General features: G+C 45.5%; 1 protein-coding gene across 2 annotated transcripts in view; it reads right to left on the bottom strand.

The window, feature by feature from the left end:
• PAN3 (PAN3 poly(A) specific ribonuclease subunit homolog (S. cerevisiae)) overlaps positions 1 to 15,413 on the bottom strand; it is a 115,690-nt gene that overhangs the window by 42,922 nt on the left and 57,355 nt on the right. Inside the window, exon 6 of one of the 2 annotated variants that reach the window (XM_006831940.1) lies at positions 4,852 to 4,962. The exons of the other annotated variant lie outside the window; for it this stretch is intronic. The gene's annotated coding sequence lies outside the window, so the exon portion shown is untranslated. The remainder of the gene's footprint in view (positions 1 to 4,851; positions 4,963 to 15,413) is intronic. 2 annotated transcript variants of the gene reach the window in all.

Genomic DNA, 15,413 nt, shown 5'->3' with positions numbered 1-15,413 from the left:
TCGGTTCCGACCCATAGTGACCCTGTACAGGGTTTCCGAGGCTGTAAATCTTTACGGGAGCAGAAAGCCTCATCTTTCTCCCGCGGAGCAGCTGGCAGTTTCAAACTGCTGACCTTAAGGTTCGCAGCCCGATTCGCACATGGGGTGAGTTAATTAATTAAATGTTTAACCAAATTTAGCAGGCTAATTTTGAAGTTGGTAGTTTTGTGTGGCCTAAAATGATGTTATAAATGTTGGCAGGAAAAGATTCCCTGCCTCTGATTTACAGTCTCAGAAACCTCTACGAGTAGGAATTCACTCGATGGCACTGCATCAGGTCTGTGGTTTGGTTTGTTTTTGGAAGAGGGATCTAATCAAAAAGAAAGCCAGCAAAAGGTGTTGGTGCGGATGTGAAGAGCTCAGCACCCTCCCCTCACCCACGGCTGGTACAGCCTCAGTGGGAGACTAGTCTAGCGGTTCCTCAAGAAGTTAGAAATTGTTCCTAAACAATTCCACTCCTAGTTTTACTACCTAAGACATTTAAACCATCCACTCATGCAAACATCTGTGCACAAATGTTCAAAGCAGCATTATCCGTAATAGCCAAAAAGTGGAAATGACCCAAACATCTCTCAACTGATAAACAGAAATAAAAATGTGGTAAACTCTTTACGTGTCATAATAAGGGCTAAAATCTCAGGCACACTAAAACACGGGGAACCCTGAAAACACTACACTTACTGGAACAGGCCTTTCTAAGCCTGGCAGGGTTGGGTGTGCCGTGCCAGCTTATCTCTGCAGAGTGATTGGTCAGTACACTCACCCCATTCTCACAATTCTGCTACATGGTGAACACGGTTACACTGTTGATGTTGCTCAGTGCCACTGAGTCGGTTCTGACTCACAGCAACCCTGTATAGGATTTCCACAGAACGACCGGTGAGTTTGAACCACTGACCTTTGGCTAGCAGCCCAGTGCTGATCGTTCAGCGCCAAACCAGGACTCTCCAGACTGCTACAGAGAAACTTCTGTATCTGAGCACACGCCAGGAGCGGGGACTGGCCTTAAATTAGGGCACTGGATTTGTACTGATGCCATGACTTTTAAATGCATACACATCTAAAGTATAATTATCATACATGAGACACGTATATGTCATCCCTGTGAGAGCGGTGGCTCTGTGAGATAAGCACTGGACTGTAAACCACAAGGTCAGCGGTTCCAGCCCACTAGTCACTCCGCAGGAGAGGAGTGAGCCTTTGTATTTCCGCACAGGTTTACAGCTTCAGAAACATTATACAGGGTGGTCACTAGGAGTCCGAACTGACTCAACGGCAGGTAACAACAAGTGATGGCTACATCATCACTAGGAGCTAACACAGTAACAAGCATCATAAAGCAGACATCGTGCATCTATACCCCACACCAAACCCACTGCCACCAAGTGAATTATGGCTCATGGGGACCCGCAGACAGACTACAACGGCTCCTTCGCCTCATTTTTCTTCCACAGAGCAACTGGTGGTTCAAACTATTGACCTTGCAGTTAGAAGTCCAATGCTTATCCCACACTGTCACCAGAGACCTGATAGTGCAGACAAGAAGGAACTAAACCTGTGCTTCATCAGTTCCTTCGTCTACAATCTGAGCTATTTAAATAGGGTGTTGCTGTTAAGTGTCCTGGAGTAGATTCCAACTCATAGTGACCCTGTACAGGGTTTCCAGGGAGCTGCTGCTAAGTCTGAACCACCAACCTTACAGTCAACAGTCCAGTGCTTAAGCTACACAATGGTTGTGGCTGTGTGCCTTGAAGTCGACTACAACAGCAACCCTGTATAGAGGGTTTCTACGGCTGAAAATCTTTATGGAGCAGAAAGCCTCATCTTTTGACCATGAAACAACTGGCAGTTTTGAACTGCTGACCTTGAGGTTAGCAGCCCGACTCGTAACCACTACGCTACCAGAGCACACTCACTCAATGTGTATCAGGGAGCTTCAAAAAACCCACTACTTCTTCATCCCGTGAACTTTTAGAAGCCCCTGCCCGGTATAAGCCATGCTCCATGATGTGCACCTGACTGACTTCCCAGGGTAGCTACTTAGCTCACTTAGGAAATGGAGAGAAGTTGCTTGAACACTAACAAACTAAAAGTGCTGGTGGTGCCAACTGCCACTGGGTTCGCTCTGACTCATGGCCCCCACGAGAGCTGAGAAGCAACGCGCCATACGGTTTTCAATGCTGTGCTCTTCCAACCTCTGGGTGGGTTTGAACTGCCAACCTTTTGGCTAGAAGCCAAATACCTATCTCTTTAGAACACCCAGGTTGTTGTTGTTGTTGAGTGCAGTCAAGTCGGCACCTGTAAAAACTTTACCTAATATAAAGTCTGGAGTCCTGGATTGGCGCTTTGGTAAGCGCTGGACTGCTAACCACAAGGCTGGTGGCTCAAACTTAACTGATGCTCCTTAGAAACCCTCCACAGGGTTGTAATGAGGGAACCAACTTGACAGCACGTAACAGCAACATAAATCTCTTTGAAGTTTGCATTTTGAATCAACATGTTTGTTTGCCCAAATTCAGATGCTCTCATCACTACTGCCTTCTTACAATGAAAGAACACATACTGAGAAAATCCCAAATTCACAAGGCCTTAAGGCAAGACTTCTACTTCAGGATAAGGAGCCCACTGAAACTGTCAACATGAAACTCATCCGTACCCTTTACACGAGAATTCTAACTAAGAAACAGTTTTATGAATCTGTCAAGAAGAAAATGTCCAAAACCCGACGATTTGTACATTACAAGTAGATTAAGCATCCCCCTCCTTTATTTAAATCAGACAATAGGGGGGTGCCCCCCAGGGCAGTGATTTGTTCAGCCGTGAAAACACCATGACTCCGGAACTGGAGCTAGGACGTGGGTACTGAGCAGCCGCTCTCCCAAAGAAAACAGAGGACTTGGGGACACGACACCGGGAAGGTGGGTCAACAGCAGATCTGACACATTTCAGATCCTGAAATAGCAAAACTGAGAAAGGTTGGTCTGATCAATTCAAATCGTCTCTGTGTTACAAAGTCTCTGACTTTTCTTTAGTAAGCCTCAACAGTACAGTCAGTCCGAAATGTTTACATTAGATACTCTGAAAACAAAGCTGAGCCCATGAAGTAATGGATAACTGCGATGGGCAACAGCAAATGTAAACGCTGACCTCAAAGAAGACACAAATTCGAATGCAGTGCTTTGGAAGAATGCTAGCAACGTGGAACCACATAGGTAAGTGTGGGGTCAGTGGTTCAAACTCACCAGCCACTCCTTGGATTGATGAGTCAGAACTGACTCGGCAGCATTTAACAACAGCTTACCCGACAAGAGGACTGACTAATGACAATAATTCTTCCAGTACCTCTGCTATCAGTTAAAAACAAACAACAAAGTCACCACCTTAAGTCTTAAGAGCCACAAACTGAGGTGAGAAAACGAAGCTTTAAAATGTGGACACGAAGATTTGACTGAGACAATCTTCAGACCCAATCAAAACCCACACCCACTGCCTTGAGTCTGTCTTGACCGAGAGGACCCTCTACAAGGTTCCTTCCAAGACGGAGCAGACAGCCTCATCTTTCTCCCCAGGAGTGGCTAGCTAGGGTTTGAACCTCCGGTGATGCAGTCAGCAGTCTCGTGCTTATCCCACAGAGCCACCAGGGTTCCTTAAAGCATCCCATATAACTGTGTGTGTTTTTCAATGTGCACCTGGCTCTAGAAGAGACTCAAAAAAAACAACAACAAGCCACCAGCTCAGAAGCGGCTCAGGATTCGGAAGTTAAGAGCTAGGATGAGCTCTTCTTTCCCCCCGGTGCCCCCTTCACATGCGGCTCTGCAGATGTGCTGACGAGCGCCGTGTGTCGAATGAACAACCGTGGAGTTGTTCACAAGCTCACCTCTGTCTCAACAATAATAAAGGAGATACGAAGATGTCAGCTTCAACTTGGCTACAGAGGACCCCCGCTCTGCCTACTAATTTTAGATCCCACTTTCCAACAACTAAAATAAAGCAGGCATGCTTACTTATAACCCTTTTAACTCTGAACCCCCACAGTCCCAGGTGTAGCTCTGGGTAAAATGTGAGGGGCTTCAAAAAGTTCGGGGAAAACAGAATGAGAAGATCAGAGCATTTTCCCACGAGCCCTTCGAAGCCCTCTTATGCTTGCTAAGTCATCCCAACCACTGTTTCAAAAAGTGTCTGAAAAGAAAACCCCCGCACCCCAGGAGGACATATCATGGTCTAAAATATTTGGGGCAGGGGAAGTTTTCTTTATGTACTTAAATCCCTAACGTTTCCTCTAAAACATCCATTTAGTGAAACATAATTCTCATTTCCTCAAAGACTGATATCAACAACATTTGCAGTTTCTGAGGCAAAGTTATTACCAAAACATACGTATGTTACAGAAGCCAAATGTAAATTATTTAGCAATCTAATATCGAAAAAAGTTCAATTTAATCCTAGATGTTTCAAGTCAACAAATGCACAGTACCTTTACAAAGAAAAAGCAAAAAACAAACACCAATAGGTTTACTTCAGAGAAATGTGAACCAAGGGTAAAAGTGGATTCAGAAGTAGAGAGTTCAACCGAGGCTGACCTCTTAGGGCATGTAAATTCTGCTGGCAACAAACGGGTACGATTTCTACGCTTCAAAGACCTGGCCCAGGAAGTTCAGTTACAAAATGAAAACAGAGTCGGCAGTAAGACTACTGGTGTTCGTTGCCAGGACTGACTCTCTCACCAACCCTGTGCTGTCCCACAGCACCCCCTGAGGCCTGGGGAGTGGAATGTCGCTGGACTCAACCATCCCTGCAGTTGAGCACACAGACCCCTCACAGAGCTGTCCAACGCTGCCCCAACTATCCATCCTTTACTCGGGTCAGTCAGTTGTAGGGTTTATCTTCAAGTCCAGGGCTGACTCAGAGGGTAGAGCGTGTTCCCTAGAGAAAACAACCAACAGAAATCAGAACAGCTACTGCTCATGGGCTCTTCAACACCCAAGGGGAAGCCCAACTTAGTGGGTCAAAACAGCCTTCACCGGCCTCGGGCCTTCCACCTCCACAGGTGGCCAAAACACTGAAGGCATCTAGTGATGGTCCGCAGCTCCTGGCTACAGTTTACACCCAGTTACAGCCAGAAACCCACGGCGCTAATGACACCTTTTCCGGGAAAACTAGCACACAAGCCAGGTGGCTTCTTGCTGAGGAAGAAATATGAGGCAGGGAATAAAAATGGAGAGGATCTCCAGGGCCTTGAACACTGCGTCCTGTGTGTGTGTGTGCACGTAGAGAACAATGAACCACACCACTCAGAAGCAGCCTAAATCTGTACTGGGGGTGGGGGTGTGCCGTGCAGTCGACCCAACTCAGAGTGGCTCTGAAGAGGGATTCTGAGGCTGTGCGAAATCTCCAGGGGAGCAGAAAGCCCTATCTCTCTCCCACCGTGTACCTGCTGGGCTCAAACTTCGGACCCTGTGTTAGCAGTCTAAGCTACCAGGGCTCCTAACTGTGCTTGATGCCATCCACGCTAAACTAGCTCAGGGCTACACGAGTCAGAGTCCAAAGAACAAAAGAGTAATGTGTTGGTTCAGGGCCTGCAATACCGGCCCACCTTTATACCTAAAGGCAAAATGTCAACACACCCAGGCTTTGAGCTTCAAGACAAGCCACGAGAAAACAAGGGTGTCCTTCCACTTTATAAGTTAGGGATTTGTCTACAATAAGATACCAACAACAACAACAATCAAAGGGAATCAAAAACCTCAGACAAATTTCAGAACACTGAAATGTCATCTTGTCCTTTCACACAACGCAGGTCAAATTTTTTTTTAAGAAAACAAACATGCTAATATAGGATGTGCATCCAGAAAGAATGAAGGTGGCCAATTCACTTCTGATTTTTAAATTAACACTATTAGTTATTCAAGTGTGATTCAAAATCACCCTTCTCACTTTCAAACAGTAACACAGAAAACTTTAGATTTCTAGGCAAAACATCTCAAAGCCTGAGCGCTATCGTGTACAGACTATTCCCACTCATTAGGGTACAGCCAGCTGGTACTGCAGAAACTCACAGTAGATGGAGATTAGCTGGAGTCCTGGTGTGGCGCTGCAGGCTAAGCAGTGGACTGCAAGGTTGGCGGTTCCAACCCACCAGCCGCTCCTTGGAAACCTTACACAGGGTCGGTATGAGTTGGAGTCGACTTGACAGCACTTGACAACAACACCAGCATAAATAATTCACAGAAACACAGGCATGCACCAGCATATGTAATTATGTGATTTGGACATCTTCAAACACCATGTAGTGTATGTTTATACACATTCAATACACAGGTAACACAGGCACCCCACACACACTCAACACAGCTGCTTTGCGTGAGCACCTGCACACTCTTTGAACGGCCACAGGGAGCCTGGTCCGAACTGGCAGCCCCCGAGGGACAGAGCAGCCTCAGCCATGCACCAATGGCAGCCATACGGTCCACAGTGGTGGCTCTGGGGGAAGCTGCTGATTCAAAGAGACTCACCACAGTGGTCTCAAGTTTGATGTCTGCTCCAACTTCCGGTGCCCTTCCGAACAAGCTTCTCCTCCTGTCCCATGAACATGTATATGCTGCCGTAATGGCCGTAATGTCAAGTATCTGTGTGTGGGTATGTATACACATGAACATAACTTTATATGTATTTAGTATCTATTGATTCTGCACTTTCTCACCTTTTCTCAACTCAGGTTTCAGGACAAACACATCTCTGTTGGAAGAAGTACAGATGGCCTGACTTCATCGCACGTACTTTGGTCCTGTTGTCATGAGAAGGACATCATGCTTGGTAAAGTGGAGGGTCAGCCCCCAAAAGGAAAGCCCCTGATGACAATATGAGCAGAGGGGCAACAACAGCGGGTTCCAACACTAACACTGTGAGGAAGGCGCAGAGTGGGGCTCTTTCCTTCTGGTGTACAGACGGTCACTGTGAGTTGGAACTGACTCGATGGTACCTAACAAGGTAAGCAAGGAGCTCTGATGGCGTAGTGGATTATGGACTGAGCTACTAACTGCAAGGTCAGCAGTTCGAATCCACCAGCCGCTCCACGGGACAAAGATGAGCCTTTCTGTTCCACGTCAGAAACGCTTTACAACGTCGCTGTGAGTCCGAATTGACTTGATGGCAGTGGGTTTATGTCTCCGTTTGTGTTGTTTCTTTTTTAACTAAGCTACGTCACTCATTATATGAATTGTCACGTAAAACTTGGGGAAACAACAAACTGGTAACTAATATCACTTTCTGTAGTCTGTGGTTTTGATGAGAAAGGTTGCGACTTTTCTTACCCCCTTCACCTGTACTGTGCTGGTCAGCCCCCTCCGATGGACAAGGAGGACTGTGTCAGGAGTTCCCAAACCACCTGTCCAGCAGACGCGCCCAGGCAATACGTCGTTTGATTTCTTAATGGCTGCTTCCGTGAGTGTCGATGGTGGATCCGAGCAAAATGAAGTCTTTGACATCTTTCAGTCTTTTCTCCGTTGCTATGGATGCTGTTTATTGGTCCAGTGGTGATTTCTGTTTTCTTTCCATTAAGGAACAACTCATGGAAAGCTGTGGTCTTTGACCTTCATCAGTAAGTATTCTGAGTCCTTTTTGCCTTCAGCAACCAAGGTCGTATCATCTGCAGATTGCAGGCTGTTAACTTCCTCCAATCCTGATGGTAACTTTTTCTCCATATAATCCAGCTTCTCGAATTATTTTCTCAGAATACAGACTGAATAAGTATGGTAGAAGAATGCAACCCTGGTGCAAACCTTTCCGAATTTTAAACCATTTGGTGTTTTCTTGTTCTGTTCTAAACTGCCTCTTGGTCTTCATGAGCACAATCAAGTGTCCAGAATACTCATTAATATTTTAATAAATATTAAGTTATTAAAACATAACACTTTATTTATAAACATATAGACATGGAGTCCTGGTGTGTCACTGTGTGTTAGGGACTAGACCGCGAGGTCCAATGCCTGCTCAAACATTTTTCAGACAGTAATGGTCACTTGACTCAAGCCCACCAAAGCCCTAATGAGAAAAACCAAGTCTTCTTCACTAAGTAGTTGGAATAGGGAGCAGTAAAGCCTTGCTCAATTCTGAAACGAATGGCAAGCAGACCCAGAGAAGCCAGGGCATGCTGCTCCAATTCAGAGATTTTCATACAGCGAGGCTAACTTGAGAGTGGATGGAAACAGGGAATGAAAGGAGCCCACTTAGCATGCCTGGGCTACACGGACAGTCCACAGACACTCACATCCAGACGGGCTGGCTCAGGACTTTCCTGTCAAGCCTGAACTCCTAATAGAGATATGGGGAGGAGGTAACATCTTCCTCGGATCACAGCATACAGAGTTAGACACGTCTGCGGGCCTGTCCACTGTCCCCACCTCCTCAACATTCCATCGTAAGCAGGAGTGGACGTCAGAACAATCTGAGCGGCTCTCTACAGCCAGACATCTACTGAACCTGGGGGGGTGGGGGGATTTGGGGGTTGAGGGGTCCAGATAGCAGGCTCAGGGATGTACTGATATACACCGAAGCTAATTTTTAAAGACTGAGTTAAGTTCTTCAACAAAAATTTAATTATGAGCTTCTTCTATTAAGGGTCAAACCATAAAAAAAATTCTGTTATATTCATAAATCTTTCATGGACATGAACACAGGTGAATTTTAAGGTCACACAACCTAATAACTCAAGTGTTATCATGTTAGCCCAACCGGCTGAAATGAATAGTGGCACAGAAAAGGACCACTTTATAAAATGTTTAAAATCTTTATAAAATGTATAAAATGTATAAAATCTTTACATCTGATTGCCCCACTGGATTTAGCTGGAACACAGCATTCCTTCATAATTCTAAATCTAAACAACTACTTCTGAGGGGTATTCTTATACCTCTCTGGGAACATTGTTGTCAAGTGCTGTTGAGACGGTTCCAACTCACAGTGTCCCTGTAAAGGGTTTTCCCAAGGAGCAGCTGGTAAATTGGAACCACCGACCTTGAGGTCCAGTGCATTATCCCACAGTGCTACACACACCAGGACTCCGTCTGTGAACAGTGTAATTATTGCTGTGAAGTGCTGTTGAGTTGGTTCCGACCCACAGCGACTCTGTGTAGGGTTTCCAAGGAGCGGCTGGTGAGCTTGCAGTCTAGCGCATTGACCCGCAGCACTACCCCGATACCCCTATGTGCACACAGGCACGTAATAAAATTATCTCCAGCAGTGATGGAGAAGAAGCAAAATCTCTTGAAGAAACTTAACATCCTCAAATGTTTTCAACATTTAAAAAACTGTAATTTGTGTTCATATTTATTTTGCCAAGCGAGATGTTTTTTGTGTTTTTTAAAATTTCTACAGAAATAAACTACTTTTTACTTGAGAAAAACTTTAGATTGCAAATACTATCCTTGCATAGACATAAAGAAGCAAAGTTCAGGGGGTTCGACAGGTTCAGCCTGATCCTTGCCTGTAAAACTGTGGAAGCCTGTTGGGTCTCTGGCCCAATTTTACGGCATCCTGGGCTAACTCTACACAGCCTTCAAGGACCAGAAAAATGATCAACACACAAATAAACGGCAAGATAAACTAAGGCACAACACCACACGATATATACTTTTCCTCTCAAAGAAACAGAAGGAGGCACTCCAAGAATGATCCTGTCATTTTATCCAAAATATGAGGAAGCAGCATGCTCAACAAGTCCCAGAAATCCCTGCTCCACTGTGCAAGAGGAGATGCAGCAGGATTTAAAACGCAGAACCAGCTGAGACCCGGTACTATGGGACGTACTAGAAAGGGGGAGGGCCCAGGGGGCCATGGGGATGTAACATACAAGATACGCAGAATGGTTTACCAAGCAAAAGCCCAATGGCCTTTCATAGTGCCGTCCATTTAATTGCTTCACTCCTAGCATCAATAATTTATGAAAAGGCATGGAAGGTTATTTCACCTTACCACTGTTTCTAAGAATGACTGGAAGCAACCATACAAAGTGTCTCTGACTCTCCCAATTACAGCGATCTCGTCTTCTATAACAGAGAATATCCAGTTTTCACTTCTCATATTCTTGTTTTAGTAAAATGCATGGTGGACATTATAAATTTCCTCAGGGAAAAAATGAAAAATAGTATTACGATCTGTGACTTCTCATGTAAGTTTTAGAATGGGACTAACCTAAAAGCTCACCTCTACCCCTGGTGAAAAGGAGCTCTGGTAGCATAGTGGTTACGAATAGGACTGCGAACCATAAGGTCAGCAGTTCGAAACTACCAGCTGTTCCGCAGGAGAAAGATGAGGCTTTCTGTTCCCGTAAAGATTAACAGCCTCAGAAATCCTGTACAGGGTCACTAAGCCGGAACCAACTCCACGGCACATAACAACAACAACAAAACCCCTGGTGAGGTGTCCATAGAGACACAGCTGCACCCTGGGGGTCACCAATAGCAAAGTGCTGGACTACTAGCTGTTAAGTTGGCAGCTGGAGCACCCCCCCCCCCCCCTCGAGGCACCCTGACAGACAGGCACGGTAAGCTGCTGAAAACCCTATGGCTACGTCCTACTGGACACACAACTGAACAGCAACTAAGCATGGCCACCCACCATGCAGAGCCACAGACCACTGTTTAGTGGAGGTGTGTCATTTTCCTGGGATTAATGATCACATTAGCCCCAAGCGACACGTAGTCTGTCGCGGTGAGTTGGCATGGACACGATGGCAGTAGGTTTTTGTCACACTGACACAGGAAATCCCTACTGCCCGGTTTCGGTCAATGGGTATTCAGTGACCCCGGCAACAACATCCAGGACACAGTCTCCAGAATGAGGAGAGCAGATGGAGCATCAGGCCACCCAAGGGTGACCTGAAGCTCGTAGGGTTTAGGCAGTGGCAACAATTCCAGTCTGAGGCCCGAAGCCTTTTGCTTCCTTACAGAAGGTGTTGTTAAGTGCCTTCGAGTCAGTTCCGACTCACAGCTACCCTGTACAGGGTTTCCGAGGAGCAGCTGATGAGCTTGCAGCCCAGTGCGTTAACCAGCAGCGCCACCTCGGACTCCTCCTTAAAGAGGATGGGCTTTTAAAGGCACATTGACATTCTCAAGCCCTCAGTAGAGGAGGAGGAGAGCAGGGTGGAGGGAGCAGTGACTCTCCAAAGAGGCCCCAGCACCACCTAGAACGTTCTCTGACCCACCAGACCTACTGAGGAAGTACTCAACGTTCAGATGTTGGCTTGGTGAACTCTCAGGTTGGAGACTCTCTTATACAGGTAGAAGAAGTGAGACCACCACAAAGTCATTAACAAAGAGCCAGAGAAAACACACCCACCAAATGCTTCCTAAAAGGTTGACCATGTTCACTCAAGGCACTTCAGCAGACTCTTAGAGCCAAACAAAGGCTTCACACCGTTACCAATAAGCAGCTGTGGTGGGAAGGCTGAAAACTCCAAGTAACTGCAAAATGCCGAAGCAAACTGCCCTACAGATGGGTCCTAAAGGGGTCAACACCACCACGGAGCGTTCCATCAAGAGCACAACTCACCAAGAGAAAGTTCTCTTTTGTTGGAAGTAACAGGGCACTACACATTTTGGAAATCACCCTACGAAAAACAGGTGAAAATGTTAAGGTTTTGGTATTTACAATCCTTAGCTTCTGCTATCCAAAAAAAAAATTCCCAGTATGCTTCCTAGAAGGCTGCCTCTGTAGAGAGGTACGGTGGGCTTCCTGGTCAGTGGGGTAGCACGCTGCTTTCTCATTCTTGTTGAGCACCATCCTAAGGTGCTAGATAAATCCGTTACTGAAGCTGCTCTGGTGTTTGGTTGTTTGCCAGCAGATTACAACAAAAATGCAGCTGAAGTAACGCCCAACACAAAATACGGAAAACCACACAATACAGGCGGTAACCAGGATCGGCTGCCAGGTGAAGTAATGCCAGGTGAAGTAACGCCCAACACAAAATACAGAAAACCACACAATACAGGCGGTAACCAGGATCGGCTGCCAGGTGAAGTAACGCCCAACACAAAATACAGAAAACCACACAATACAGGCGGTAACCAGGATCGGCTGCCAGCTGAAGTAATGCCCAACACAAAATACAGAAAACCACACAATACAGGCGGTAACCAGGATCGGCTGCCCTAACTCGGCATCAGACACCTCCTTGAGGAGAGCATCTCAGCTAACCTGCACGTCTGCTCCTAATGTTATGGAAGCAGGAGTAAAATCTCTATCGAAAATCTGGAGAGACCACCTGGTTCAGGTGTAGTTTTAGGGGCTTTCTCCCTGTGAATACATCATGTTGGAAACAGGTTAGAAATTGTATTGAAGTGTGGCTGTCCGTAAAACATTTTTTACTGGGTGGTGTTCAGGTATCAATTTTTAGCATTTGGGTACTTTGAAAAGAGCTAAGCTACTGCTTAAAGTGATCAACATATACTTTATAATGAAGATGCTGAATGCTTCATGACCTACATGCTTATAAAGTGTCAATAACATACAATAGGATGAATTTGTAAAGCTAATGTTCTCTCATGTAAACTATCACATAATGCACAACAAAACATTTAAAATAAATAAAACCTTAATTGAAAAAAAAAGACAGCAGAGACAAAGGTGAGGGAGGGCGGGAAGCCAGTTAAACTGCCATGTATATCTCACACGCTAGACAAGACGATCACAGAGCACAGTAACTGTGGTCACGGAGCAGTTGGGAACCACAACTATGTTAGCATCTTATGTGCTCTGGTGGCACTGAGGCTTAGAAGTTGGGATACTAACCACAAGGTTGGCGGTTCAAACCCACTAGCCACTTCGAAGGAACAGAGGAGGTGGTCTGCTCCCATACACAGAGGTGCAGTCTGTCAATAGCCACGTACAGTCACCATGAGTCAAAAGCAACTCAGTGGCCATGGGCTTGGGTCTGGCATTGGTTTGCATAGTTTTCTCAAAGGCACGCACATTTGGAAGAATACCAATCTACAATCTGGTCCATATCTAGTCTAAGGCAAAAATAGAACTCCTCTCCCTTTGGCTCCCTAATCTCGTTGGCTTCACTCCTATTTGTGCCCCTGCTCCTATAGGCCCACATGTCACAAAGATCCGGCTGACAGAGACTTCAAATCCTCCAATATCCTGTCATGGGAAGGACACATGCAAACACAGGACTCAGGACACGTACTGAGAGAAAGCCCTGGCACCACGTGATCCAGTGAAACCTGCCCACGAGCAGCAGGAGAGCTGCCTGGATTGTGGATTAGGACTAGAGCTGACAGCTAAAGGGATCCCCTCCCCTCCAGGTACAGGATCCTGACAGCCAGTACAAGGAGATGAACCAACAGGAGCCTGAACCCTAACGACACATTGACCAGTACCAGCAGAACTTCTGCTGCCTCACCTGGCAGGCCTTCAAACCCGCTGGCATAACCACAGCCCCTTGTGCGGGAGATGTCGAACCTCAGTTTCCTGAAATTCCCAGCAGGGAAGGGGATATTACGGCCAGCACAACCTCACAGGGCAAAAGGAACAGTCCTCTTCATGAAAAAAGACCAGGGAATCCCTGGTCTTACCCATCAAACTAGCATCTAGGAAAACTTTTCCATCATTTACTTTTTAATAGGGAGCGCAATTCCCCAACTAGAGAAGGTCAGGGTGACTCCACTGACCAGGCATGAAACAGTCATTACAAAAAAAAGGGAAACATGTACTTTAAAAAAGAATATTTATAAATGTTTATAGGAATAGATGAGCACCTCAAACCACGAAGTGGCTCTAGTCTGAGGCGGTGAAAACCTTTTCCAACGGGCCCGTTTCTATTCCTCATTCAAGGGCCCACCCTGAGCACAGACAGCCTTAGCAGTTCTTCCTAGCTGTCTACTGATTCATTACAACTCACAAGAGTTAAGAGCTATACAGAAATTATGAATTTTGTTAACACAAACAAGTAAATAGTTGTTAAGTACCCTTGGGGGGGAGGGACAATGCTAGATCTGTGTCATGATTCCTTTGTAAGGAATCTATAATGTGCTTACGAAGTCGAGATTGATATTAGAACACTTTAGGTGCTAAACTACCTCTATTTGGTATAACGGCAAACACAAAGCCGAGAAATGAGTTCAGACTGAAATACCAAAATAAACTGTGGTAAGCGTATTTGTCCCACAAAAGTTTTTTAACTGTAAACCTTAGAAAGCCAATTATAAAAGAAAATCTTACAACTAAGTCTTACAAGACAGACAATATCATATAACTATATAATTAAGAACATTTTTCAAATACTATATTGTTATTGTGGTTAAGTGCCATCAAGTTGGTTCAAGTCGGTTCTGACCCATAGCAACCCTGTAGAGGGTTTCCAAGGAGCGACTGGTGAGCTTGAACCACCCACCTTGCAGTTCAAACCAACTTTGCAGTCTAGCGAATTAACCCACAGTGACACACCAGGACTGCAACTACTATATTACTTAATATAAAATGATAGTGCAACTTTAAGATTCACAGTACAATCTGAAATGCGAGTTTATACAAGCCTGAGTATTGGGCATCCCCCAGACTTAGCTTCACTGCAGTGACAAAGGTGACCCCAGTGATCCCCACTGGTCCATGACCTAACTGGATCTCAGAGGAGTTGAGCATCAGTGACACCCAAACAGCGGCTCACAATTGTGACTGCTCTGATGGGCACCACTGGTGAACATTAGTGGCATTTGACCCAATGTGCCTTCTTTGCTCTCTCCTTTCTGTGAAGACATATACATACAATTTGTTGACAGCAAAGGATTCTGATCTATTCTAAACAACACAAAAGTTAAGAGGTAGGACTAGTGGGCAGAAGACACAATACAGTTTAGTTTGGCAAAAGGTAGAATTGTTTTTTAATTCAAACTGTTGAAATGTACACTGGAAACTCCTCACATAATAAATTCCTTATTACTGTCTGTGACTACGCAAAGGTTTGATGACCATCTGTCAGGAAGGCCACCTAGAGATGGGGCACAAGAGTCCACCTGGGTCCACAATGGGGACCTGATTATCGCAGAAGCCAACTACAATGCAATGCAAATGCATCGAGTCCCCAATGCCTCGCCTGTCATATGAAAATGCATAGAAAAAAAGAGTTACAGAATCTTACTTTTTTCAATAAAGCACTTTCAAGGTGAAAGGGATCTTCTGGCGCAGATCCTTCAGAATAGTTGTTTTACAATATAGACTATAATATGGAAGGAGTCCTGGGGTGGCACTGTGGGCTAATGCATCAGACTGCAAAGTCGTCTCAACTATAAGGTCGGCGGTTCAAGCTCACTAGCTACTCCTTGGAAACCCTATACAGGGTCGCTATGGGTCAGAACCGACTCAATGGCACTTCACAA

This window comes from Chrysochloris asiatica, unplaced genomic scaffold, assembly GCF_000296735.1.
Source record: "Chrysochloris asiatica unplaced genomic scaffold, ChrAsi1.0 scaffold00005, whole genome shotgun sequence".
Lineage (NCBI taxonomy): Eukaryota > Metazoa > Chordata > Mammalia > Afrosoricida > Chrysochloridae > Chrysochloris > Chrysochloris asiatica.
This window is presented reverse-complemented; position numbering and strand designations above follow the sequence as displayed.